The sequence below is a fragment of the Trachypithecus francoisi genome, unplaced genomic scaffold (genome assembly GCF_009764315.1).
Source record: "Trachypithecus francoisi isolate TF-2019V2 unplaced genomic scaffold, Tfra_2.0 Lachesis_group0, whole genome shotgun sequence".
NCBI classification, from domain to species: domain Eukaryota; kingdom Metazoa; phylum Chordata; class Mammalia; order Primates; family Cercopithecidae; genus Trachypithecus; species Trachypithecus francoisi.
Window position 1 is genome coordinate 96,964,632 of NW_022681453.1, and position 27,895 is coordinate 96,992,526.

General features: G+C 35.8%; 1 protein-coding gene across 3 annotated transcripts in view; it reads right to left on the minus strand.

The window, feature by feature from the left end:
- The window catches only part of CSNKA2IP (casein kinase 2 subunit alpha' interacting protein), a 128,507-nt gene that overhangs the window by 35,749 nt on the left and 64,863 nt on the right, over positions 1-27,895 (minus strand). The window contains exon 3 of one of the 3 annotated variants that reach the window (XM_033211575.1): positions 13,065-13,179. The exons of the other annotated variants lie outside the window; for them this stretch is intronic. The gene's annotated coding sequence lies outside the window, so the exon portion shown is untranslated. The remainder of the gene's footprint in view (positions 1-13,064; positions 13,180-27,895) is intronic. 3 annotated transcript variants of the gene reach the window in all.

Consider the following 27,895-nt stretch of genomic DNA (forward strand, 5'->3'; position numbering starts at 1 on the left):
TGTAGTTGATATATTCTTGTTCCTTTGAAGCAACTAGCAGATTGCCACAAATTATGTATGTAAAATAAATGAATTTTTAGTGAATTCCTCACTTGACTTCCCACGATTTCAGCTTCTTCATTGGGTAAAATCAAGACTCTTAAACCTTGCCTACTACTGCCGACAATATCTAGCATAATACAAAGAATGTAAATACGAAGGTCAGAAAACTTGTTTGGAGTTCTACCAAATAATCTTGGTGGAAAACCACACTCTTCATAAATGACATAAGGAATATGTCAAAATATGTCAATATTTTTGTATAACTAAAAGTTATACCAATGCTTATTACTTGCTACCACTAATATTGTTCCCACTACTACCACTAGTATTACTACCATTTTATAGATAGTAAGAAATGTTCATTATGTCTGGGCATTTACACTATTTAACACAGTTAGAATTATTGCAGAGCAAAGATATTTTCCTCAGTCAAGTTTGTATATTAGTTATACAATTGACAAGAAAACAGAATTCACCAAATAAAGCCCATCTCAATTTATATTTAAGTTATGATAGTAGAGATATAAATATTTAAAAATAGAATTTAAAGGATTAAAGTATAACATGTTAACTAAAACTGATATTTATTTCTGTTACTCTTATGTAGGTTTGCAAAAGTCTTAACTTCTGAAAAGGAAGAATACAATTTGGTTTGTTTTTAAAGCATCCTGATGCAAGAAAGAGAAGCATGACTTATCCAGAATACTAAATGTCACAGAGAGCTAACTACAATCTATTTAAACAACATTTACAAAATATTTTCAAATATAAGTCACCCATATTATTTATATTGTAATATAGTTGTTGCTCTGCTCTAGAAAATGTGATTTTTCTGATTATGATTGTATTGTATATAATTTTTCTGAATTAATTACATAATAGTTAAGATTATTTAGAAGAATAATTTTAGAAAAAACTAGAGTAACATTTCTAAAATGATATCTTAATGATGTGACTCATATATACAAATTTTCGTAAGTTTCTGTTTGTACTTCTAGATTTATTCCAAAAAGAAATTAAACAAACATGAGTTTGAAACCAAAATCTACAGTTATGTCAATCTCTTTAGATTCATTCCTTAGGCTGTAAATATTATTCAATTCTCCATTAATAACTTGTTTCTTAAAATATTACATAACTACTCAGGTTTATATCATAAGATTTTCACATTCAAAAGAAGAAAAAAAAGCTTTGTTAAAGGTTGCGACTGGAAATAATTTCTAAAGGCATGTCTGGTAAACTGGTAGACATTACTTTTTCACACACCAAGTGTTGTAAGCCATCTTCTGAAATTGTTTGTTCCTAAATTTACCTTCCTTCACTAACAAGAGCTGACTTGTAGATACCAACACTTGATGGTGACTTCTTACAGACATAGAAATCTTTCCATGTAAAAACTGATGACAGAGCCTGGCACACTTTGCAGTAATTGTATTAAGGAAATGATTAATTTTTTAAATGTTTTTAAAGCATTTATCGTTATAAATTTTTAGCACTTATTTAAAACTATCTATTTCTCCCAAATACCATGTCTCTTTTGAGTTGCCCTCAGACAACTTCATAAAGAATAAAATATTGTTGTACAACATCACATTATACTGGACCTTGAAACTACCTTCCTTCTACAGCAGATCTTGATTCAAGCTCATCAATAACATGCAAAAAGGTAACTAGAGTTGTTTCTATAGAATGTATCACATGAATACATAAGCCAACTAATGCTATGCCAATTTAACACGAGAAAAATAAATATTTTTTCAGAGTTAGCAGACACACATTTATTCAAATAAGCATGGAGTTTATTTCGTAGGAAAAATTAGGCCTGGAACTGAGTTTAGAAGTAGGGACAAGCAAGAGTTGAGATTCCCTGTCATTGTCCTTCATTGTCCATATCACTATCAGCGCTTTGGTCAAAGCCATTGCCTGAGTATCAGATGAGAAATAATTTAAAGGAAGAGTTGGGCAAGTATATCAGAGTTGAAATACGGAGAGAAAAACCATCAAGATGGTGACAGGAGCCAGGTTTGTGTAGCCCAACTTTTTATGTCTCCTATATGAAGTAGACAAAAGGGTTGTAGAGATTTCTAGTACGTGACTTTTAAGTTTGTTCATTTTTTGCTGGAAACATTGTATGCAATCCCTTTTCCCGGGATTACTTCACCAAGATGCTGGTCAGGTTAAAACTCACTTGAAATATCCCAGTAGGAAATTAATCGTGATGCTACTCTTCCACATTCTGGAAAAACAAAATCCACCTTCTATATAAACCGCCTCCTTTTTTAAAGTGGCACTTGAAACATCATTTTCTTTGGGGGAGAGGAAACAAAGAGTACAAGGTAAGAGTGGAGACTGAAGGACCAGACTCGTGTTCAGTCACCAGGCATGGAAACTTGATCAGGTTTTCTTTACATATTAGTGCTTCAAATTCCTCATCTATGAAATGGGCTTTTTCCATGCTACAAGGACCTGCTGTGCTACTGGAGTCCATTTCATCTACTCCTTGCTCCCAGACATAGCTCCCTGATCTGTCCCATAGCTTCTAAAGTCCGTGCAATGAGACAGAGGAGACTTCTAACTCCTTGTAATCTTGACGCTTCCTTGATCACAACTTGTAAAAGACTAGAAAAACAGGAGGGAGAAAAAAAGTGTACCCAGCAGTCTCCTTTCCTTCTGCTCCTTAATGTAGAGGATCACTTTCTCTATTCTACCTGTACAAACATCAGTCGTGTTTTTATGTTTACATTTCCTGTGAATATTGCATTATCTGCTACATATGGACAATGAATGAAAAAATAAATAAATGAAGATGTTCATCAACTTATCACAACTTATTACCAGCAGCTCTGTTAGGATTGCTCAACTGTTGTCAGAAAAATAGAAATCTGGACCTAACATCTAAGAAAACCTCCAACACTGTGACACTGTAACTTGAGCACCTCGCAAGTACTCCATGCTGGACAGCATCACAGATTCTCACCAGGCTTCTTCAGGGATCAGGAGGATGAGAACTTAAATAGGTTATCTCAAAAATTCTGTTGTCTTCTTCAAAATTCATTTTTTCAGAAAGCAATAATCTCAATTACAAAAAAACTAAATAGACTAAAACTGTACACAGTAATGTGAAATCACATTTCTGTTTTTAGAGAAAAAATGAGAAAATAAGATTAGAAAATGAAGACATATTAAGAAAAAAGTAAATATTTTTAAAGGGAACAGGATTCATTCTATAAAAAGGAAATGAGGAGGTAAAACAGAGAACCTCTGCTTACTACGGCTTCCAGTAATTTGCTCACTTTGTGTTTCTATTAGGAGAGTGAAAAGAAACCTACTCATTTAAGAAATTTTCAAATTGACAATGAAACTATGCTGTCAGAAAGGCTAAAAGCTTAGTTACATGTGCCTCCTCTTATTCAGTGTCATTTCTGTAGTAAACTGTATTAATACCCTACAATAGAAAACTGAGATACAACTCATAATTGTTTTGAACCACAAAGTGTTAGACTTGAGATTATTACCCAAATTCTAAAATTTTTTCTGTGGGTGGTATCTTAAAGCTCAAAGACAAAATCACTTTTTAAATGTGTGACTATATCTAACAAATACTTACTGAGTATTCACTATGTACCAGGCCCTGTGGTAGGCACCAGATAATAAGCAGCAAGTCAGACAGATGGTATCCCCTCCATCCTCATGAAGTTTGCTGTTTAAACTCATCAAACAGTTCTAATATTTAAAGCCAAATCAAATATATTACATTTCTGTCCCAGAGGTTAAGGAATAGATGGGATTTTAAATGCATTACTTTATTATTTTAGAATGGATACCCATCATCATAAAGTTACTTACAGCAAAAGTCTAATAAAAGTTTTTTGTCAATGTTTGCATTTTAAAAGGAACATAGATCAGAATGAAACAGAGAGATCCACAGAAACACATGTACTGTCAGATGTAGCAAAAGATGGATAATATTTGGCTAATTTGGCAAGTTAAATAGCACATAGATTCACAGTGTAGCTGTGTTATTAAATCTATATCCAAAATACTGTGGAAATAATATGAACATTTATTCCAAAGTCATGTAGACCCTTTGAAGAAAATTGTTTCTAGAATAGTTTCTGCTAAAAGTTATCCTTACAGGTAAGCTTACAACACTGCTAAGAGCAAATCCAGATGGCTTTTGGGAGCTGTGCTGTATTGGTGGAGTTCAGTTTCTTGATAAAAGGAGGGAAGTGCTGTCCTTATGTAAAATAAAAATAATTTTAAAATACTATGAGGCCAGGCACAGTGGCTCATGCCTGTAATCCCAGCACTCTGAGAGGCCAAGATGGGTGGATCATCTGAGGTCAGGAGTTCGAGACCAGACTGGCCAACATAGTGAAACCCCATCTCCACTAAATATACAAAAAGTTAACTGGACATGGTGACATGCACCTGTAATCCCAACTACTTGGAAGGCTGAGGCAGGAGAATTGCTTGAACTCAGAAGGTGGAGGTTGCAGTGAGCCGAGACCACGTCACTGCCCTCTAGCCTGGGCAACAGAGTGAGACTCCATCTCAAATAAATAAATGACTATAAATATAAGAGAAAATCACACAGATCGGAAACCTTAATTGTAGCAAGACAATGGTTGCTGCATATAGAAGGCAGTGTTGCCTTATGGAGTTATGGTGGAACTAGATGGCCTTAGAGGGGTCACCTCTTACATACATATGCATCTTCAATATACTCAGGACATGGACATAATAAATAATAATCATAAATCATAAAAGTGCTTTCTCTCAATGACTATCAATATACGTTATAGAGAACTAAAGTGTGAAAGGGGTTTTTTAAAGAATGTTATTCAAACCTGGTGGATCTAATGCTAAAAAAGAAAGTGAAAACAAGAAGTGAAGACATCTCTTTTCCGAAATGAGAGGAGGCAGAAAGGACATGATAATGAGACAGGTTCTAAATATATCCTGCACAAATTCCCCCGCCTATGTTCTCTGTACATATATCTCTCAGTGTTTAAATCTGGAAATGTAAATACTAATTTTATTAAATATTTCAATCTATATCTCAGACTGTTATAGTTTCCCCAACTCCCATTACATGAGTTACAACCTATGCAAATGAAGCCAATATCATTTCTGATTGGACCAGACAAACATGATTCTTTGGCCTCTACAAAGTCATATTGCATTCTTCTTAACTCTCTTTTTCCTAGCTGTCATATACTTATATGTCAGAAGCCAAATAACATACATTCCCAAAGATATAACCCTTAGTCTGAGCCCTGAATATAATTTAAATATTGATTGATTTTGCTTTTCCACAATTTACACTTTACTCACCTTCTAAATTATATTGTCTTCCTCATGAACGAATCTACTGCTGATTAAACATTTTTATGTTGTAGAATGATATAAATGTTAGTTTTAATTTATTTTATAATAAACAATAAAAATATAGCTTATTATATACATTATAATCAGAAAACACATAAGATTTTATAAATTTCATTTAAAAAGTCTTTCTCAAGAAATCTCCCATGCTTTAACTTTTGTGCAGAGGTAGGATATTGATCTCATTTCACATGACAGCAAAGTACTAACATAGGGAAGAGAAATTTGCCATTCAGTCTTATTGACAAGTACTAGCCAGATGCAAGATAAATGGGTATAGTATATAGTAACCAACAATAATATTTTTCATGGAACTGACAGAGCACCACAACTAGTTAGAAACAGTGAGACATACCTCTATGATAGTTCCTAATTCAAGTGCTAAGCCTGCCAAGTATAAGTTTTACATTTATGCTGTTCTAGAGTAGACCAGCTATTCCAATCTCTAGCTACACATTGGAATCACCTGGAGAGATATTGAAAAATACCAATATCCAAGCCCTGTCTCAGACTAATAAAATCATCATTTCTCTGGTAGAGGCCTGGGCGTTATCAGATTTTTGCAGTATCTTTCCAGGTGATGCTGATGTGGTGGGAATGGGAGCGTGAATATATTGATTTTTTTCCTCTGTGCTGATTCTTCATAACTCCCTTAGAGCCTTCTGGATCTAAGAATATCTTTCTCTAAAGGAAATATCAAACAAGACTTTCAAAGGACTGGCTTGACACTTAAATCAAATCTTTTTTATAATGTTTGTTGTATAATTGGGATTTATAAATTTATAATTGGGATTTGCTTTGCCATTAAATGTTCATATTCAAGAGAACGAATTTTAAAGCAGAAAGTGACAATAATAATGAACCAAATGCCTAATCTCAACATTACTCTTAAAATTTTACTTCCCTTTCTCAAAGAACTTTAAACAGAACTACCATTCAACCCAGCAATCCAATAACTGAGTATATACCCAAAGAAATACAAACCATTCTGCCATAAAAAAACATGCCATGTGTGTTCATCACGGCATGATTCACAATAGCAAAGACATGGAATTAACCTAGATGCCCATCAATGGTGAACTGGATAGAGAAAATACGGTACTTATATATCACGGAATACTACACATCCATAAAAAATAATGAAATCATGTTCTTTGCAGCAACATGAACAGAGCTGGAGGCCATCCTCCTGAGTAAATTAACGCAGGAACGGAAAATCAAATACTGCACGTCCTCACTTACAAGTGGGTGCTAAACGTTGAGTACACGTGGACACAAAGAAGGGGACAATAAACACCAGGGCCTACTTGATGGTGAAGGGTGGGAGGAGGGTGAGGGTGGAAAAAGTACCTATCACACTGGTCCCCAACCCTTTTGGTGCCAGGGGCAAGTTTTGTGGAAGACAATTTTTCCACAGACAGGAGGGTGGGAGAATAGTTTCAGGATGATTCAAGCACATTACATTTATTGTGCACTTTATTCTATTATAATTACATTGCAATATATAATGAAATAATTATACAACTCACCATATTGTAGACTCATGGGAGCCCTGAGCTTGTTTTCCTGAAACTAGATGGTCCCATCTGGGCATGATAGGAGACAGTGATAGATCATCAGGCATTAGGTTCTCATAAAGCTCTGCGCAACCTAGATCCCTCACATGGACAGTTCACAATAGTGTTGGCACTCCTAGTAGAATCTAAAGCCACTGCTGATCTGACAGCAGGCGGAGCTCAGGTGGTAACGTGAGCCATGATGGGAACAACTGTAAATACAGATGGCTCTCTTGCCTGTGACTCACTTCCTGCTGTGTGGAGCAATTCCTAACAGGTCACAGACGGGTACCAGACAGTGGCCTAGGGACTGGGGACCCTTGACCTATCAGGTACTATGCTCATTAACTGGGTGATGAAATAATCTATGTACCAAAACCTACAACATGCAATTCATCTATATGACAAACCTGCCCATGTACCCTCTGAACCAAAAATAAAAATTGGAAAGAAAAAACTAAATGTATAAATAAAAATAAATGTTTTTTAAAAAAGTTTTACTTTTCTTTCCCCTTACCTCCTATTAGTGGCTAAGGCTAATTTTAAGTAGTAAAATATGGTTTTATGCCAGGCTAAATGCTGCTGAAGAATAGAGGAGAAAGTCACACCCACAAGAGAGAACACACACACACACACACACACACACAGACACACACACACATTCAGTTCCCTGTAGACATTTGGAAATTGTCAGCAGTAGCATAGTGACAGTCCTAATTATTAAAATTACTCTTGTGTGGAGAGTGCTTTAGAATAAGATGCCGACAGGCATGCAATATGTTAACTCCACCACGCTCTTTTTCTTTTTAAAAAAAAAATAAAAATTTTAGGAGTATTCCACTGGCTTTCATCAAAATACCTCTCCCCACCTCAGTGACATATACCATCTCAAACATTCCGGTGAAATTACCAATAAATTGTGATTTCATAAGGAATCTAATACCCTAAAGGTACCTTTTATTATTGAGTTTGTTCAATGGATTTTCTTATACCTACAATTATAAAATTTACTGCAGTCCCAATTTCTCATAATTGCTCATATATAATCACATTTTTACCATTACTCCAATCATATACAGTATCATAAAGATGCTGTGATTAAATATACATCTTAAAATATTTTTCAAAGCAAATTTCTTTTAGGTCCCAAGTACGGTTAAATAGCTAGATCTTATTCTACCAGAAATGATTTTATGTTTTATATTCTAATACAGATGTGTACATACATAATTGTCACAGGCAATTCAAGTCAAAATATCACATAGTCTAACATTAACCTGTATGGATCATAGAAAATATCAAATAGGCAGGAGCTACAGTGTAGAAAAAAAGAAAGGGCTGATTTACGTTGCTTCAGGAAGAAGCGGGACCTAGAGTTGACAGTAAATGGAGGCAAATTTGCAATCAATATAAAACAAAATAAGCAATCAACTCTTACTAAAAATGTGGGCCACCTTGTTTAGATTGCCTGTCACACTCATAGTTGGTTCTTAGTGGGCCCAACCTGGGAACTCACCATCTTTGAAAATAACAAAGCTTCAAAACAGTAGGTTACAGAAAACTGATTAGCTCTCAGTCTGCTTCACAATCCATGAAGGGAGTGTCAAACATTCCTTCTCAGACACAGTGAACCACCAGCCCAAACACAAGCACCCTTGTCTCTGTAAAGTACAGGATGTCTCCTCAGCCAGACCAGGAGAAGTAATTAAATATTTGGGTTTTAAAATGCCTGCCCTTCCAGCTCCCAGGCAACCTTCTGTTGGGTACAGATAAACATGAAGAAAGCACATACTCAAATCTTTATCTCAAGTCACAGAGGCAGGAAAAAAAAAAGGATGAATAAATAATAAACATTAAATACTAACAAATGTGGATATTGTGTAAATAAACTAAATTGCCTTCCCATTTTTCTGTCATCACGTTTTCCCCTGTGTGTCTATCAATGCAGTAGATAAACTAAAAGCAGGACATTTTACTGAAACAAAAAAAAACATTCATGTCATCTGATCAGTGTCTAGTAATCTTACATAATGGCAAGTAGTTTTGATCCCATTTGCAAGAAAAACATTTATTTAATAAAAATAGATTGAATAATATATATAATATTTAATAATGCCATGAACTGGGGATAATTCAGAGAGACACTCATAGCACTGTAAATTATCTTCATGCCATAATATTGCATATGAGCCCATCCACTAAAAATTGTTAGCATGTGCAATTAAAAGAAAAAGAAATACTATCTAATTTGAAAACTAAACAAAGAGACATAAAGCTGCTTTTATTTCAAATGATAAAATCTCAGCTCTTTGGTCAAGCAGCTTGAATTTCAGGAATATTTCTTGAAAAGAAAGTAAATTAATGGGGTAGGATTTATAGATATGTTGTCTTGAACATATCATTCCATCAGTGCTCAGACGTTGCTGACAATGAGTGGATGTGTGAAGGATGACAAATGTCTCTGATTCAGTGGTATGGTACACCAAGTGTTTTAGGAGCAAAGACTTTGTAGAAGTATAATAATTTCCATTCAGCCTCAAAGTTATAACAATGCATTACTGATCTCTCACTGCCTCTTAATTTTAATGTCCTCTAATCCGTTTATCTGAAGTTTCAAAATGCTATTGTGTCTCCTTATCTCAGCTATGTGTTAAACTCAGGCCTATGAATCTACAGGGAACAACCTGAGTCTGTAGAAGGATGCAAAAACTATAAACAAAAAGCAAATGCAAGTAGCATTTTTGTGAATCTCCTTGATTTTTTTTTTTTTTTTTTTTTTTTTTTTTTTAGAGGGAGTGTCACTCAGTTGCCCAGGCTGGAGTGCAGTGGGCAATCTCGGCTCACTGCAACCTCTCCACCTCCTGAGTTCAAGTGATTCTCTTGCCTCAGCCTCCTGAGTAGCTAGGACTACAGGTGCGTGCCACCACACCTGGATAACTTTTGTATTTTTAGTAGAGATGGGGTTTCACGACGTTGGCCAGGATGGTCTCGATCTCCTGACCTCAAGTCATCCTCCTGCCTCGGCCTCCCAAAGTGCTGGGATTACAGGCGTGACCCACCACGCCTGGCCCACCCTTTTTCATTTAAGCCTTCTAGAGAACAAAGAGGCTAACTTTGGCTTCTTTGTTTCTGAATTTTGGCAAAGATTCACTTCAGGGCATCTCAATAGAACTTAAGGTCTAATGGAAAAATGTTACACTCTCAGAGGTCACACTGCCAAAATGATTCACTTCAGGTTGTAGACAAATAAAACATGACACCTCTAGAATCTGGCTTTAGGGCTTGTGAAGGAGGCTCTGTTCACCAATGTGGTTCTTGAAGTCGGATAGACTTTATGAGGGATTATACCCAGAACACCTCATTGGTATGTGAGCATGAAATGAGATCATGTATGTAAACTAAATAATTTAAAGTTTAGCACAGCAGATCGTGGCTTCTCTCCATCTTTCCTGCCCCCTCCCCACTCTTAAAGTTTCATTTAACAATCATAGTACCCTTATTTAGGTGTTATTATTCTCAGTATACAAATGGGTGGGAAAATGGGAATCTCAAACGATTAAAAACTTAAATCATACCATGAAGAACATCAAAATCAGTTTTGACCCAAGCCTATCGGATTCCGCTACACCAATCTATTTCTAAAATGTATGATATCATCCTCATTGTTTTAACCCTGCAGATTGCTTCTTCTGAATAGGGAGACACCGCAAATAATTCTAAAGTCCTCCTTTATCAGTGCTTTGAATTTAACTTTATTATAAATTTTCTCTTAATATTCTGTATTGGGAAATAAAAATCATATTATATTTTCAGAGAATAATGTTGTTACTTGCAAAAGTTTGGTTATTTTTTATTTGAGTTTTGGGGTTTTAAATCAATAAATGAAATAATTGTGAGGAATTTAGGGAGAAAAAGAAAAAAGAACATTAACATTGCTTATAATTCTACCCTCTGAAGAACTACTATGCTGTTTTGCTATGTGTCTTTTTATGCTCTTACATGAATGTAAATTTAAATATTTGTGTGTATGTGTGGTTGTTTTTTACAAAATTACTGTGATACTAAAGTTTTTGGTAACCTGATATTTTATTTTAAAATGCCAGTTAGAGCCGGGCGCGGTGGCTCAAGCCTGTAATCCCAGCACTTTGGGAGGCCGAGACGGGTGGATCACGAGGTCAGGAGATCGAGACCATCCTGGCTAACACGGTGAAACCCCGTCTCTACTAAAAAATACAAAAAAACTAGCCGGGCGTGGTAGCGGGCGCCTGTAGTCCCAGCTACTCGGGAGGCTGAGGCAGGAGAATGGCGTAAACCCAGGAGGCAGAGCTTGCAGTGAGCTGAGATCCGGCCACTGCACTCCAGCCTGGGCGACAGAGCGAGACTCCGTCTCAAAAAAAATAAATAAATAAATAAAAATAAAATACCAGTTAGAAATCTTTGAGCACATAGCTTTTAATGAATTCATAATTTTCTGTTGAATAGCATATAATTTATTTACCTAATCCACATTAGAGTCAATGCTAGTCATTCCTATTTGACTAACATACCATACAGTCTAACCCCCACTGGAGTCTAGTTAGTCATTTTGATTTGATTAAGACACTGTACTGTCTACTATGTATGCATTCATCATCTCATTTAATCCTATTAATTTTACAGTCATTCTGTCTTTATTTAGTACCTGCAACATCACCAAGATGTAGACATTTTAAAAATTATATACTCTAAATATGAGGAAACATACTCTGGAATCCATAATGTTCTGCCTTTTAAAACTATCCTGTTAAAAAATCTTTGTTGAGCGAGCCCCAGTGGCTCACACCTGTAACCCCAGCACTTTGGGAGGCCAAGACAGGTGGATCACGAGGTTAGGAGAAAGAGACCATCCTGGCCACATGGTGAAACTCCGTCTCTACTAAAATTACAAAAATTAGTTGGGCATGGTCGGGCATGCCTATAATCCCAGCTACTCGGGAGGCTGAGGCAGGAGAATTACTTGAACCCAGGAGGCAGAGGTTGCAGTGAGCCGAGATCATGCCACTGTGCACTCCAGCCTGGCGACAGAGTGAGACTCCGTCTCAAAAAAAAAAAAACTTTGTTGGTTCATTTTTGCTGATATTTCAGGTTTTCTTAAGATATGTTACTCAATACATATTTATATATATTTACATATATATAAATTACAAATTTACAAATAACTTTTGTAAGGTATTGTAATTTTATCAGTAGTTTAAGAGATAGTCTGTTTCCCTATCTTGTAATATTATTTATAATCGTAAAATATTTTACCAAAGCAGAGGCAAAATTTCTACCTTGGAACTGTATGTAAGTTCCTGCCTGTGATTATCAGTGTTGAATATTTTAGTATCTTTATTTACTTAATTTTTCTTTATTCTTTCTTGAGAACCTACTCATGTTATTTGGCTATTCTTCTATTAAGGAAATTATCTTTTTCTTATTGATCTTAAGATTTTCTAACAAACTGATTTGATTAACCACTTTTCATGTATGTTGAAAATATTTGTCATTGATATGTTGGGATTTTACATTATCAATTAATCACATTTCTCATCCCCATGCCACATATACACAAAAATACCTATGCATGTGTTTTTTTTATTTTAAACAATATTAAATCCATTGAAAGTCTGAAAGGGCAGTATAGAAAAACCTATATGAGGCCGGGCGCGGTGGCTCAAGCCTGTAATCCCAGCACTTTGGGAGGCCGAGACGGGCGGATCACGAGGTCAGGAGATCGAGACCATCCTGGCTAATACGGTGAAACCCCGTCTCTACTAAAAATACAAAAAACTAGCCGGGCGAGGTGGCGGGCGCCTGTAGTCCCAGCTACTCCGGAGGCTGAGGCAGGAGAATGGCGTAAACCCGGGAGGCGGAGCTTGCAGTGAGCTGAGATCCAGCCACTGCACTCCAGCCCCGGCGAAAGAGCAAGACTCCGTCTCAAAAAAAAAAAAAAAAAAAAAAAACCTATATGATTTGTCAACAATTCTGCAGTACCTATGGCCTAGCTACATATGTAAGCATGCACACACACACACTTATACACACATACATACTCACCTTTTGTCAAACCAAATGTACTTCTAAAAGTATACTTCACTCCTAAATACTTCAGCATGCATCTCCCAAGAAGGAAAATATTATTTCCAATGAAACCACAACATCATTACCACACCTAAGAATATTAACAATAATAATATTATTTAATACACAGTTCATACACAAATTTTCCCAAACATCCTCAAAATGTCTTTTTAAGATTCAATTATGTATCGAATTTGAATCTTTACTTCCCTTAGTGTGTAAGAGTTACACCCTCTCCTATGTCTTTCCTGATACTGACTCCCCTAAGGGTCCAGGTTAATCAGCCTATACACCATCCTGCTTTCCAGATATATCTGATGTGTTTTTCAACACTAGATTCAGGTCAAACATACCTGACAAGAACACTACGTAGGTGAGTAGGCATATTTCCCAGTGCATTATATCATGAGTTTATGCCAACTGAATTAAACATTAAATTCAAGTCACAGGAGGCAAATGGCATTAGCATACTAATTCAACTTTCCCCAGGAAAAATTTTTTTAAAAAAGCAATAAAAAATTTAGTTTCTGGGCCGGGTGCGGTGGCTCACGCCTGTAATCTCAGCACTTTGGTAGGCCGAGGCGGGTGGATCACGAGGTCAGGAGATCGAGACCATCCTGGCTAACACGGTGAAACCCCGTCTCTACTAAAAATACAAAAAAATTAGCCAGGCGCGGTGGCGGCGCCTGTGGTCCCAGCTACTCAGGAGGCTGAGGCAGGAGAATGGCGAGAACCCGGGAGGCGGAGCTTGCAGTGAGCCGAGATCATGCCACTCACTCCAGCCTGGGCGACAGAGCGAGACTCCGTCTCAAAAAAAAAAAAGAAAAAAGAAAAAAAAATTAGCTTCTGAAAGCCAAAATAGGGATATCTACGTCTATCCATTAAAAATTACCATTAACCCTTTCACCATATCAGGCGTGTGGCTGAAAAATGACAATTCATGTACAGCTATGTGCTGCATAACGTTTTAGTCAACAATGAACTGCATATATAACTGTGGTTCCAAAAAATTATAATTCTGTATTTTTGCTGTACCTTTCCTACGTTTAGATACAGAAATACTGGTGTGTTACTATCTCCTTACACTATTAAAAACAGTAACATGCTGTACAGATTTGTAGCCTAGGAGTAATAGGCTACACCTTATGCTCTAGTTATGTAATGGGCTATGCCATCTAGGTGTGTGTTAGTACGCTCTATGATGTGCTCATGACAATGAAAGCACCTAACTACACATTTCTCAAAATGTATCCCTGTCACATGACTGTCAAGTGGCACAAGACTGTGCTCCTATTCCCACTAGCCACAAACATTTCAGAAATGTGCAGTTTAAAAAGTACATATGAGTACCCAAGCATACATAAATCACTCCCAATAACTGAAACTTATTACAAAACAGGAATGAAGAAAAGCAATGTACTCTCCCAAGGAGAGACAGATCAGGTTTGATACAGTCACAAGAATGGGACTAGCCTCTCCTTGTCCAGGGAAGAAATAAAGGTCAGGAAGAATGATCCCAATGCTATCCACTGCAGAGAATTAAGTAGAAGGCCTTTCCCCTCCATGGAAGGCAAGAGGAACTGCTATGGACACATTGTGAACTGTTGCTTTTTAATTTTACTCATGATGGATTCTCAAAATATACACATAGAAACCCACAAAGTCAGTAATTAATTTTATATAGTCAAAGCTATAAATATATTACAATTTATTCCTTTTCCCTAGTACTGATAAAACTATTACCCTTTCAAAAATAAAGTACCTATCATAGTTGTTTATGACTTATTGTTCACACCAAACTCTCCTAATTCATTTCAAATTTATTTTTATATATAGGGCATATTATATTGCCCTTTCTCTTGGGGTATTCTTCTAACGGTGTTGTCAAATAGAAATACAATGCAAGCCACACAAGTAAGTTCAAAGTTTCTAGTCAGCACATTTTAAAAAGTAAGGAGAAACATGCGAAATTGATTTTAATGACATTTTTATTCAAGCCTACCTTTCTAAAATATTTTCTTGTTATATGTTTAAATATATTTAATAATATAAAATAAAATACTAATTAGATGTTTCACATTTTTATAAGTGTTTGAAATCTGTAATGTATTTCTCACAAAAAATCTCAATTCATACACTAAATTTTCATCAGCAGTACTTAGCATATATTTAGATTTAATAAATGTACCACTGAAACAGTAGATACCCATACCCAAGCTGTTTCAAACAAACTTAAAATTTTTTCACAAACTGAATTATCAGGTTTAAAATTAAATTTAAATGAATTAAATAACTTTTTCCTACAAAATCCATATCCGTGTAGTTGCTGATTTTAGTGGCTGAGCAGAGACTCAATTAGGTGAGAATCTTTAAAATACCACTATCTATTTAACGCAATAAACTTATAATCCGAGCTTATAAGAACTTATTCATTATGTAGGGAGATGAGGCAGAGACAGATGGATGGATGGATAGATAGATAGATGGATAGATAGAACTAAATTTTATGTCACGTGTAGACACTGTAGAATGTCTCAAGTAGGAAGAAACAAGATGGCCTCCGTTACTTCAAAATTAGAAGAAAACAGATTTGTTCTGTACCCCACAAACAACCATACCTTGAAAATACATTTTAATTTAATCACATTCTTTGATGTTCTCATTAGTGTTAATAAAAAGGAAAATGTTATTCTAACCAAGATAAAGTTATTTTCATATTCACTTTACAATGACTAATAAATATAAAATTCAACTGTATAAGGAAATTTATAGTGCATACTTAATTTAAAGGTAAAAAGCTAATTTTCCCACACTACAACACAAACATTTGTAATTTTAAACACCAAATATGTCTTACTCAATCAGCAGTTAAAATAAGAAATCACTTTATATTTTGGTGACAACATTAACATTTTATTCAACTGGTGTTTGTTTTGCTCTCTCTATATATATGTATAACACAAGTCTTTATTTTAAAGAGTAATTTTGGATTCCCAACGTCAAGTTTTTATCACCAGAATTCATACAATAAACCACCACTGTGATAAGAACTCATTGTGAAGTTGATTTCTTGTCATTAGAGCAAGGAAGTAATCAAATGGCACCATTTAACAATCATTAAATTCGTATTTGGATTTCATGTTACAATAATGATAATAGAAGCTACAATAAGAAAAAGATGACTAAACTTCAGGAAATTATTTATAGTTAACCTGAAACGGCAAGTTTTAAAGGTAATAACCAAAGTCTATAATCTTATAAGCAATCATTTTGAAGATTTATTGAACCATTGTCAATCAGATGACCACAAAAGATAAGTTGCTTTAAAAGACTTCCGTGGCAGGAGAGCTTCCGGAGTGGATGACTGATTCACATGGCAACAAATGAGAAAAAGAATTCAGAAGTTTCAGAGATCTTTATAAACATCTGAGTCCCAGTGATCTCAAGCATGAATGCAGGTTGTCACGTACCTTAAGGAACAGACTCTTTCTATGAATAGCTATAGGAATAAATCACTCTATAAAAAAAGCTCTCCCAATTTTGGAAATACGTGGAGATGGGTCATCTTCAGGATATTCTAAGCTTTGGGATTTGATTAAAGTTATAGCCCCATGTAGTTTTCATGATTTCATGCACAGAGCCTTCTTTTTGAGCTCAGTGAGCCACATTTTCCTGTGAAATAAAATGAAACCCCCATATGTTTTTAGTCATTTTGTAACAAAATTTGTAATATTTATATCGAAGACTTCAGAGTTTTCTGACGTATTGACTTAGTCCAGCTAGGATTTCTCAGCTACTGTTGGATGAAAGGTCTCTTGTAACACACAATGATCCTAATTCAGGCACAGACAATGGCCTTAGGGTAGTTAAAAATATGTCATCCTGATGCATTTGTTACGGAAGTTAAATACCATCATTGCTTTCATAACTGTTCCTGTAGTAAAGGATAATTTGAGTTTTTATTGTTTCATTTTTCAAGTGGTCAATAAAATAAATCATATATATCCTGATAGAAAATTAAAGACAATATCACTGACTTTACAGGAGATGGAGCAAAAATAGAAATAGAAAAGAATCTGAAGAAAACAAAATAAAACAAAATGATCTTGTGACTAAATAACTTGCTTCTTAAGTCATATCCAACTTATGAATAGTACTGTGCATGTGTGCTATAATTTGTCCTAAGAATATTTTTTGTTCCTATACATTCTGTTAAATAAACTAATTTTTTTCTATTTGCCTCACTCTCTATAATTTGATACTGAGAGAATTGAGAAAAACATATTCTGTTTACAGCAAAATTTTCTTCTGTACCTGATCACCTAGACATTTTCCCCCTAAACTTTGAAGAAAGAAATCATTTTTGCATATAATAGAGGCAGCTAGTTTAGCAGGGAATGCTATCATGTCTTAGCCCATCCTGATTCTGGGCAGCTAATTTGAATAGCTAGCTAAATTCTGCAAGCAACCTCTTCCATTTTCTCAGAAAATGTGGGGAAGCTTGGATTAGGACAGGAGACAGAACCGAGGACAGAACAGAAGAAGGGAAAGAGAAGCAAAAACAGAAATAGAGGAAGTAACTGCTGAGGCATGGCTAATCAGAAAGGACACTTCATGCATATTATGGACCCACTGTGATAATAAAATTGGAATCAAATTGCCTACACAAACCACTTGAGACACTCTGCATCTTTAATTTTTAAAGTTATGAAGACACTTGACACAGAAGGGGATCAATTATCACTAGTTTTCGTGCAAATACTTACTTAAGCAATGCTGTGGGTCAGAGTCAGTAGGAAAATTGCAGGCTTGCAGCCACGTAATGGCAACTAATTACACTATTCCCGGGCCCCTTTTCAATGGTCTCAGTTGGCAGTAGTGGTCGTGGCTGACTTATTTTGATTAAATTTCAAGGAGTCTAAAGTTATGATAAATTTATGTATTTGCTAAAACTGGTTTGGATCATGAGACCACCAAAAAACCATCAGAACAAAAGGGAATCCTCCAGTTAATTTGTTAGATACTCAAATCCTTGAGATGAGTAGTGTGGTACCATTTAATAATGGAATAGAGGTTTTCAGTATGGCATAGAAGCAGATCCCAGATCACAGTGACCCCTCTTTCATTGGGCAATCTTGAACATACACATTTAGAAAGATGGGAATTTATACTGCTCCACTCTATATGGGACAGTTAATAGAGCACTTTATGTTAATAAAGTAAATGGAGTGCTTTACTTTCTGTTAGTAACAGTTTTGAGAGTCTGGTCAGGCACTGGCATTATTCTGAATTATCAAGCCTAGTTCAAGTTTTCTTTTTCATTATATTAAGGCTAATCAGCTGATTTAGTAGAAACATCGCTACTCTCCTTTTTAGTTCCACCCCACAAAGTATTGAGAGATAAATATTATCTCCATAATGAAAAGTCTGTTAACAAAACAACTACTCTAATAGACAAGGAGACTGAACTTCATTTTTGAGTTCAGGAAAACAAATCATTAGAATCTAAATGAGGGTTGTCAGACTTGTGGTAACAATAAAAATAAATAAACCTCATTTATTGCCTCTATTGCCTACATCTCCTTTACTCTGTTGACTTTATGAAAACTGCCTGAGTAGACATGACATTGAACACTGAGTATTTCTTCCTGTCTTATTTCTATTTCTTTTCTCTGGGCAATTTGCCCTTAAGAAGTGAATTTAGTACTGGTGAATTAATTTATTTCTGTTCAACCGAATATACTGCTTTATTGTATAGTTTAAAATTAATTTATTACATATAAAAATAAATTGATTGCAGCCAGGCACAGTGGCTCATGCCTGTAATCCTAGCACTTTGGGAGGTCGAGGTGAGTGGATCACCTGAGCTCAGGAGTTCAAGACCAGCCTGGCCAACGTGATGAAACCCCGTCTCTATTAAAAATACAAAAGTTAGTTGGACATGATGGCAGGTGCCTGTAATCCTAGCTACTCGGGAGGCTGAGACGGGAGAATCATTTGAACCTGGGAGGCAGAGGTTGCAATGAGCCGAGATCGCGCCACTGCACTCCAGCCTGGGTGGCTGAGCAAGACTCCGTCTTAAATAAACAGATAAATAGATTGTATGCTATTTCCTTCATCTCTTCCAAAGAATATCATCTTTACAGTAAATAAAGCTTTGCTTATGAAAGAAGCTCTAAGCCATTTAAAAAAGTAAAATGCGTGTGTTCTCAGCCTGTATGGTCACCTGTCACCATTTGCATGGAGGGTAGGCATGACACACTGACCTCCGTTAGGTGTAGTGATTATGATTCCAAAAGTGAAAAGAAGTTATTTTCAATGCCATATACGCCACCAAGAAGCTGACATTTTGATGTCCACTCCTCATTTTGCTGGCTTGAATCTACTAGCATAATATTGTTTTGTATTCAGTCCATAAAAACATATTCACACATTTAACATACTAAATGTTACAAGAAATGCATAAATATACATTCAGAACCTCCTAGTCCTTTTTTTTTTAACTTTTCTGAAGATTTTATTTCTTTCTAAAACATATATTAGGAAAAGAATGTTTGCACAATGCTGGGTAACACCTGGCACACAATTGAGTAAGTGATTCCACTCTGGTGTCCTCAAATCCGCACAGAGTCTGAGAAGGTAGGATTGAAAAGCTACTGTGTTCTATTGATACTGGGCCAATATGGTTAGCAGAAGAAGTAGTTTTCTTTCTTTTATCCGCTATGTGGTCTACTTGAGGGTGGGAGGCTGTTAGCAGTGGGATAGGAACTAACAGCATTACATGCTACAAAAAGCAATTGCTTGAGCAATTTTCCTAAGCCAGAGCCAAAGCAAAGCAAATGCAATACTCCCCCTCACCTCTGTCGGCCACGTGAGAGTGGAGCTACACCGTGATCTCCACAGGGCAAATTCCATGACAGAAACTGGATGCTGTGGCCAATTGCTTGGCGACATGGGTCTGCCACAAGTATGGAATTTAAATACTGAACACTACATACATTTTTTTTCTTTCCAGAGGCTAACAAAAATAAAGAATTTTAACTACACAGGTGCATTTGCTTCATTTCATTGAAAAAAGACACCTTCTAGCCAAAGAAAGATGCACAATTTTATTTGGAAACACTAGTATCATATTATGTTTTTGGTATTTTAATATGAAGTCCAATGGAACAGTCGCCAAAAATCTCATCTTAAAATCATTCGATCAATGTTACGCCCTTTAGCTGAAATAGGAACAAAGTATTCCCTAAGATCTGTTCATTGAATGTTGAGTGTTTCTTCCCCCCTTTTAGAATGTTATATATTTCAAAAAACTATCTCCTCACTTCTAGAGAGATAAGAGAAAAACGAAATGAAAAAGTTCAACTGTCAGCTGAAGCTTTTACAGATAACATTTAAAGCAACTGCATTTCCCATAGCCCATGCCTAAAAATATAACTGAATTGTATTCATTGAATTCCAAAGGTTCAAAGTACATATAACCAATATGCATTAAGAAAGTAACTACCTGCCATTAACTTTCTTATTTTGCTTCTAGTTTTGGATAAAATTCTATTGTTTAAATTTCAATTTCAAAGCAATATAATCATGATAGCCATTTATTTTGTTTTTTAATTTAAAATTAGCCTTTTTATATCTTGAAATCATTCAGGTTTATTTTCTTCTATTTAAATTTTTTATGTATAATATAAAAGCATAGGCTAGAGTTGACCAATCAATGAGGTTAATTAAAAGATTATATATTTTTTATTTTATGAAATTATAGACTCTTAAAACCAGAAGATAATCCTAGTGATTAGAATCACATGGCTAGTACACAGCAAAGTTGACACTAGAATGCTTAAACTTTTCATCCTAAAATATTTTTGTTCTACAAGCTCCCTAATGGAATAAAGAATAAAACAGAGTGCTAATCACATGATAGGCATGGGGGTGCTTAGGGCAAATCAGGGAAAATTGAAATAAAGGAAAAGTGCCTTAAAATGGTTGTTTTGGTCAGGGTTCCAACAGGAAATATATGACATGCTCAAAATGAAATAATTACAAGAGAGTTTAATAAATACTTATCAAGGTATGGGCAGGGTATAAAGAAATCATAAGAGATATTGCTAGAGTCCAGGGCTAGAAATCACTAAGCTATTATTATTCCTGGGCCTAACCCAAAGAAGATAATATGGTTTCTGAAAGCCAAAGAGAGGGCTCTGTAGAGAACTCTACTTTGACACGCTTTCTGACTTTTGATCAAGATGCAGAGTCAACCTGAGGTGATCCTACAGGGAAGGAGGCAGGGGAATGGACTCAATGACCTTTCTCCCTTTCCTCTGATCTCTTGTAGCAAACATCCTGCCTAAGCTCCCTGGAGGTTAAAAGGACCTCTTGATATACAGATCTGTAGCAGGGTGAAGAGCAAAGGATGGATCCTGTTAAAGAAAAAATTATTCAGGACATATTAAAGACGGTAAGACCGACTTTATTCAAAGAGTTGGGGGAACATGGTAACAGGTATAGAGACCACCGCAAAGAGATTTTGCATTGCGGGAAAGAGATTGGACTCGACTCCAAATATAGCATGTGTAAGTGGAATTTTTAGTGAAAGAACCAGGTAGGGGTCATGGATGGAAAATTACAAAGAGGAAACATCAAGGTGAAGGTGGATTCCAGTTAAACCAACCTAGCAGGACTCTTATTGAAAGCAGGCTAGCTCAATCAAACGTCACCTAAAGAATGGTGGAGGATGCAGAGCCTCATCGGATATTGAGGGTGATCCAATATCAGGAACAGGGGGTTCTTACTAAACTGACTTAGCAAGCTTCTTGCTAAAACTGGATTTTACAAAGAAGTAAACAGATAGGCTGGTAGAAGGTTCAGAAGCTTGACTAAACTTTAGTCACACAAATAATGTTTTTCAATCTAAACAAGTAAATGAAGGCAGAGGGGTGATATTTGGACAAAGGAAGAAATAGAAAAAAAGTTCAAAGAGAAGGAGACATCAACTTAAGAATTAGGGGCAAAAAAGTATTAACACGGCACAAGAAGAAGAACAACCCAGAATGACAGAGTTGTATGGATAATAATAGGTTATAAAGACATGTTTCTAGAAAGAAAAAAAGAGTAAATGGAGAGGACAAGGAAAGACTGAGGCTTAAAGAGGGAAGGTTGAAGGAGTGAGGTGTTAAACAGACTAAAGTTTAAATTAAAAAATACTATTTTCATGTAAACCTATTCCAATTGGGCCTGGGCTAGAGGAAGAGTTTTCCTGGACAGCACTGATCTAACATGTAACATATATATTGCATTAACCATATGAGTTGCATGTGAATATTGAGGATTTTCTTATTACTGCAGTCTCTGAAATATATTCACTTTTAATCTGAAATCCTTTTATTTTGCGGGGCTGGCACAGGAGACTTTTGCAGAATTTCCATTGGTATTATCTGACTTTCCCAACATTTCACTGAATTTTTGCATTGACTCTGTCTACTAGCAGCCCCACACCTTTCCTGGACAATTGTCTATGGGCTTCTTCCCCAAAACTATCCGTTACACAGGCCATGCACATTCTAAACCATCCCTCCTTCAACTTTTTTTTTTCCGATATTGCTCTCTCTTGTTTGTAGTTACTTAAAATTTCATTTCTTCCAAAGAGACCCTCAAGTTATATGCAAACCAAAGAAAAGAAATATACCAAGTATGTGGAACTTGTCTCCCACTATTACCAGAAAGGAATTGAATCTACCTCCATCTGCTAGAAGACTTCATGTGTGTCTCTGCCCTTGCGTCATACCCAGCAGCCCTCCCTTTTCACCATCAAGTATCAACTTCTTTCCAGATTTCTTTGCCAAAGCATTGACTTCTTTCACTGACACATTTACGAAACTCCAAATGAAATAATTTTGTTTAAAACAATTTAGAATTATGCTATCATTGGCCTACAGTTCTTATATTCTTTGAAATTTCATTGATCCCTCTAAGCCTGAGCTCCTTCATCTAGAAAAAGTAAATAACAGCAAAAATCATACGAGATAATGCATGTAAAGTGCTGATCACAGTGCTGCAAATAATAAAAGCTCTTTAAATGTTAACTATTATTATTATTGCTTTCTAAATGGCTGTCTGTGATGGGCTGATGATTTATTGCAAAAGACAGTAATGAAGCAAGCTAAGGGGTCAAGGCTACTCTACCAAGGATGAAAATAAAAGAACAAAGCTACCCCATTACAATCCCTTGGTGTCAATGAGTAAGATATTCTCTAATGACAAGCTGATCTTTTTCTCAGAAATGGAATATATTTATCTCCATAAGTCAAATTGGTCAGTCTAGAATAAAGTTACATTTTTCAATAGTGACCTTATTTTTCTGGAATTTGTACTTAATGAATCATATTTTGGGGCATTTAATTTAATCTTGAACAAAAAACTAATATAAATATTGCAGAGGCTAGTTTTATAGATATTTTTAAATACTTGAGAAATAGTTTTGCAAATGGATCACCAAAATGCATGATGGCCTTGGAAAGCCTTCCTGTGCTATGAGCATACAATCTAGGTAAGAATATAGGCAAATTGTCTGAAGCGAAAAATATGATTCTGACACTGAACTAGGATTGACAGAACCACATAGAATAACACAAATTAAACCCACTATAGATTATGCATGAGATCATTAGGACATAGGGTTAAATAATTAAAGATGGCCCTTTAATTTTAAATTGGTTTGAATTTGAAAATATACAGAAGCAATGTCACAAACACCTTGTACCCACCACTCAGATTTAATAAACATTTTAATACATTTCTTTAGATAATTGTGAGAAGACATCAAAAAAATGAAGGTTTGATCAAAGTCCTTTTTGAGCAACCTAATAGATTCTATTCCATGCCATCATCCCCCTTACATTCTGGATATAATCACTGTTCTGAAGTTGAAGTGCACATTTCCCATCCTTGTTTTTATACTCTGTGTGTACAAATATATAGTATACTCTTTATGTACAAATACACATATATGTGTGTGTCTACACACACCATATATTATTTCACATTTCCAAACTTGAAATAACAGGTAACATATTGTGTAAATTCTTAAGAGATTGCTTTTTTCTCTCAACATTTTTCTATTGATTTTCTTTATTCATTGTGACTGCTGTATATAAACTTATCCAATTTTAATAATAGACGTTTAGGTTGTCTCTAGTTTTTTACCATAAACAACATTACATTGAATAGTTCTGCATATTTTCTTGTGCACATATGCAAGAGTTTTTCTGAAGTAAATTCTGAATCACTTAGAATCAGAATGCTGGATCCTGGTCAACTTAACTAGATATTGCCAAATGGCTCTCAAAACTTGCATCAATTTATACAACCACTACCAACATACAAGAGTTCCCTTTATTCTATATTCGCACAAGCACGTGGTGCTGTCAGAATTTTCTGAATGTTCATTGTTTTGGTGAACATAAAATCAAATAACATTGTTTAGATTTTATTTAAAAGCCAAAGTTAAAATAAATTTTCAAATAAATGTCTTCCAAGCAGTCAGTTACTGGGTTACGAATGTGATGTAGCTTAACAAATTTCCATTTCACCCATTTTGTCCCTATGTGGGACATAATGATGTATGATTATAATGTATGATATCTACAAGTTGCCAAAAGAAAGGCAAAAAAAAAAAAAAAAAGACATAGTAGATTGCACCTCTTTCAAAAGCAAGGAAAGACAGTTGCGCCATCCCATTTTTCTCATGGTCAAAAGAGCTCACTTAATAAATCAGTTTTTTAAGCTAATTTACACTTTTATAAATATTTTTTTCTTTTTATTATTATACTTTAAGTTCTAGGGTACATGTGCATAACGTACAGGTTCGTTACATATGTATACTTGTGCCATGTTGGTGTGCTGCACCCATCAACTCGTCAGCACCCATCAATTCGTCATTTATATCAGGTATAACTCCCAATGCAATCCCTCCCCTCTCCCCTCTCCCCATGATAGGCCCCGGTGTGTGATGTTCCCCTTCCCGAGTCCAGGTGATCTCATTGTTCAGTTCCCACCTATGAGTGAGAATATGTGGTGTTTGGTTTTCTGTTCTTGTGATAGTTTGCTAAGAATGATGGTTTCCAGCTGCATCCATGTCCCTACAAAGGATGCAAACTCATCCTTTTTTATGGCTGCATAGTATTCCATGGTGTATATGTGCCACATTTTCTTAATCCAGTCTGTCACAGATGGACATTTGGGTTGATTCCAAGTCTTTACTATTGTGAATAGTGCCGCAATAAACATACGTGTGCATGTGTCTTTATAGCAGCATGATTTATAATTCTTTGGGTATATACCCAGTAGTGGGATGGCTGGGTCATATGGTACATCTAGTTCTAGATCCTTGAGGAATTGCCATACTGTTTTCCATAATGGTTGAACTAGTTTACAATACCACCAACAGTGTAAAAGTGTTCTTATTTCTCCACACCCTCTCCAGCATCTGTTGTTTCCTGACTTTTTAATGATTGCCATTCTAACTGGTGTGAGATGGTATCTCATTGTGGTTTTGATTTGCATTTCTCTGATGGCGAGTGATGATGAGCATTTTCTCACGTGTATGTTGGCTGTATGCATGTCTTCTTTTGAGAAATGTCTGTTCATATCCTTTGCCCACTTTTTGATAGGGTTGTTTGTTTTTTTCTTGTAAATTTGTTTGAGTTCTTTGTAGGTTCTGGATATCAGCCCTTTGTCAGATGAGTAGATTGCAAAAATTTTCTCCCATTCTGTAGGTTGCCTGTTCACTCTGATGGGAGTTTCTTTTGCTGTGCAGAAGCTCTTTAGTTTAATTAGATCCCATTGGTCAATTTTGGCTTTTGTTGCCGTTGCTTTTGGTGTTTTAGACATGAAGTCCTTGCCCATGCCTATGTCCTGAATGGTACTACCTAGGTTTTCTTCTAGGGTTTTTATGGTATTAGGTCTAACATTTAAGTCTCTAATCAATCTTGAATTAATTTTCATATAAGGAGTAAGGAAAGGATCCAGTTTTAGCTTTCTACTTATGGCTAGCCAATTTTCCCAGCACCATTTATTAAATAGGGAATCCTTTCCCCATTTCTTGTTTCTCTCAGGTTTGTCAAAGATCAGATGGCTGTAGATGTGTGGTATTATTTCTGAGGACTCTGTTCTGTTCCATTGGTCTATATCTCTGTTTTGATACCGGTACCATGCTGTTTTGGTTACTGTAGCCTTGTAGTATAGTTTCAAGTCAGGTAGCATGACGCCTCCAGCTTTGTCCTTTTGACTTAGGATTGTCTTGGCAATGAGGGCTCTTTTTTGGTTACATATGAACTTTAAAGCAGTTTTTTCCAATTCTGTGAAGAAACTCATTGGTAGCTTGATGGGGATGGCATTGAATCTATCAATAACCTTGGGCGGTATGGTCATTTTCACGATATTGATTCTTCCTATCCATGAGCATGGTATGTTCTTCCATTTGTTTGTGTCCTCTTTGATTTCACTGAGCAGTGGTTTGTAGTTCTCCTTGAAGAGGTCTTTACATCCCTTGTAAGTTGGATTCCTAGGTATTTTATTCTCTCTGGAGCAATTGTGAATGGGAGTTCACTCATGATTTGGCTCTCTGTTTGTCTGTTACTGGTGTACAAGAATGCTTGTGATTTTTGCACATTAATTGTGTATCCTGAGACTTTGCTGAAGTTGCTTATCAGCTTAAGGAGATTTTGGGCTGAGACAATGGGGTTTTCTAAATATACAATCATGTCATCTGCAAACAGGGACAATTTGACTTCTTCTTTTCCTAACTGAATACCCTTGATTTCTTTCTCTTGCCTGATTGCCCTAGCCAGAACTTCCAACACTATGTTGAATAGGAGTGGTGAGAGAGGGCATCCCTGTTTTCAAAGGGAATTTTTCCAGGTTTTGCCCATTCAGTATGATATTAGCTGTGGGTTTGTCATAAATAGCTCTTATTATTTTGAGATACGTTCCATCAATACCAAATTTATTGAGCGTTTTTAGCATGAAGGGCTGTTGAATTTTGTCAAAAGCCTTTTCTGCATCTATTGAGATAATCATGTGGTTCTTGTCTTTGGTTCTGTTTATATGCTGGATGACGTTTATTGATTTGCGAATGTTGAACCAGCCTTGCATCCCAGGGATGAAGCCCACTTGATCATGGTGGATAAGCTTTTAGATGTGCTGCTGAATCCGGTTTGCCAGTATTTTATTGAGGATTTTTGCATCGATGTTCATCAGGGATATTGGTCTAAAATTCTCTTTTTTTGTTGTGTCTCTGCCTCGCTTTGGTATCAGGATGATGTTGGCCTCATAAAATGAGTTAGGGAGGATTCCCTCTTTTTCTATTGATTGGAATAGTTTCAGAAGGAATGGTACCAGCTCCTCCTTGTACCTCTGGTAGAATTCAGCTGTGAATCCATCTGGTCCTGGACTTTTTTTGGTTGGTAGGCTATTAATTATTGCCTCAATTTCAGAGCCTACTATTGGTCTATTCAGGGATTCAACTTCTTCCTGGTTTAGTCTTGGAAGAGTGTAAGTGTCCGGGAATTTATCCATTTCTTCTAGATTTTCTAGTTGATTTGCATAGAGGTGTTTATAGTATTCTCTGATGGTAGTTTGTATTTCTGTGGGGTCGGTGGTGATATCCACTTTATCATTTTTTATTGCGTCTATTTGATTCTTCTCTCTTTTCTTCTTTATTAGTCTTGCTAGCGGTCTGTCAATTTTGTTGATCTTTTCAAAAAACCAACTCCTGGATTCATTGATTTTTTGGAGGGTTTTTTGTGTCT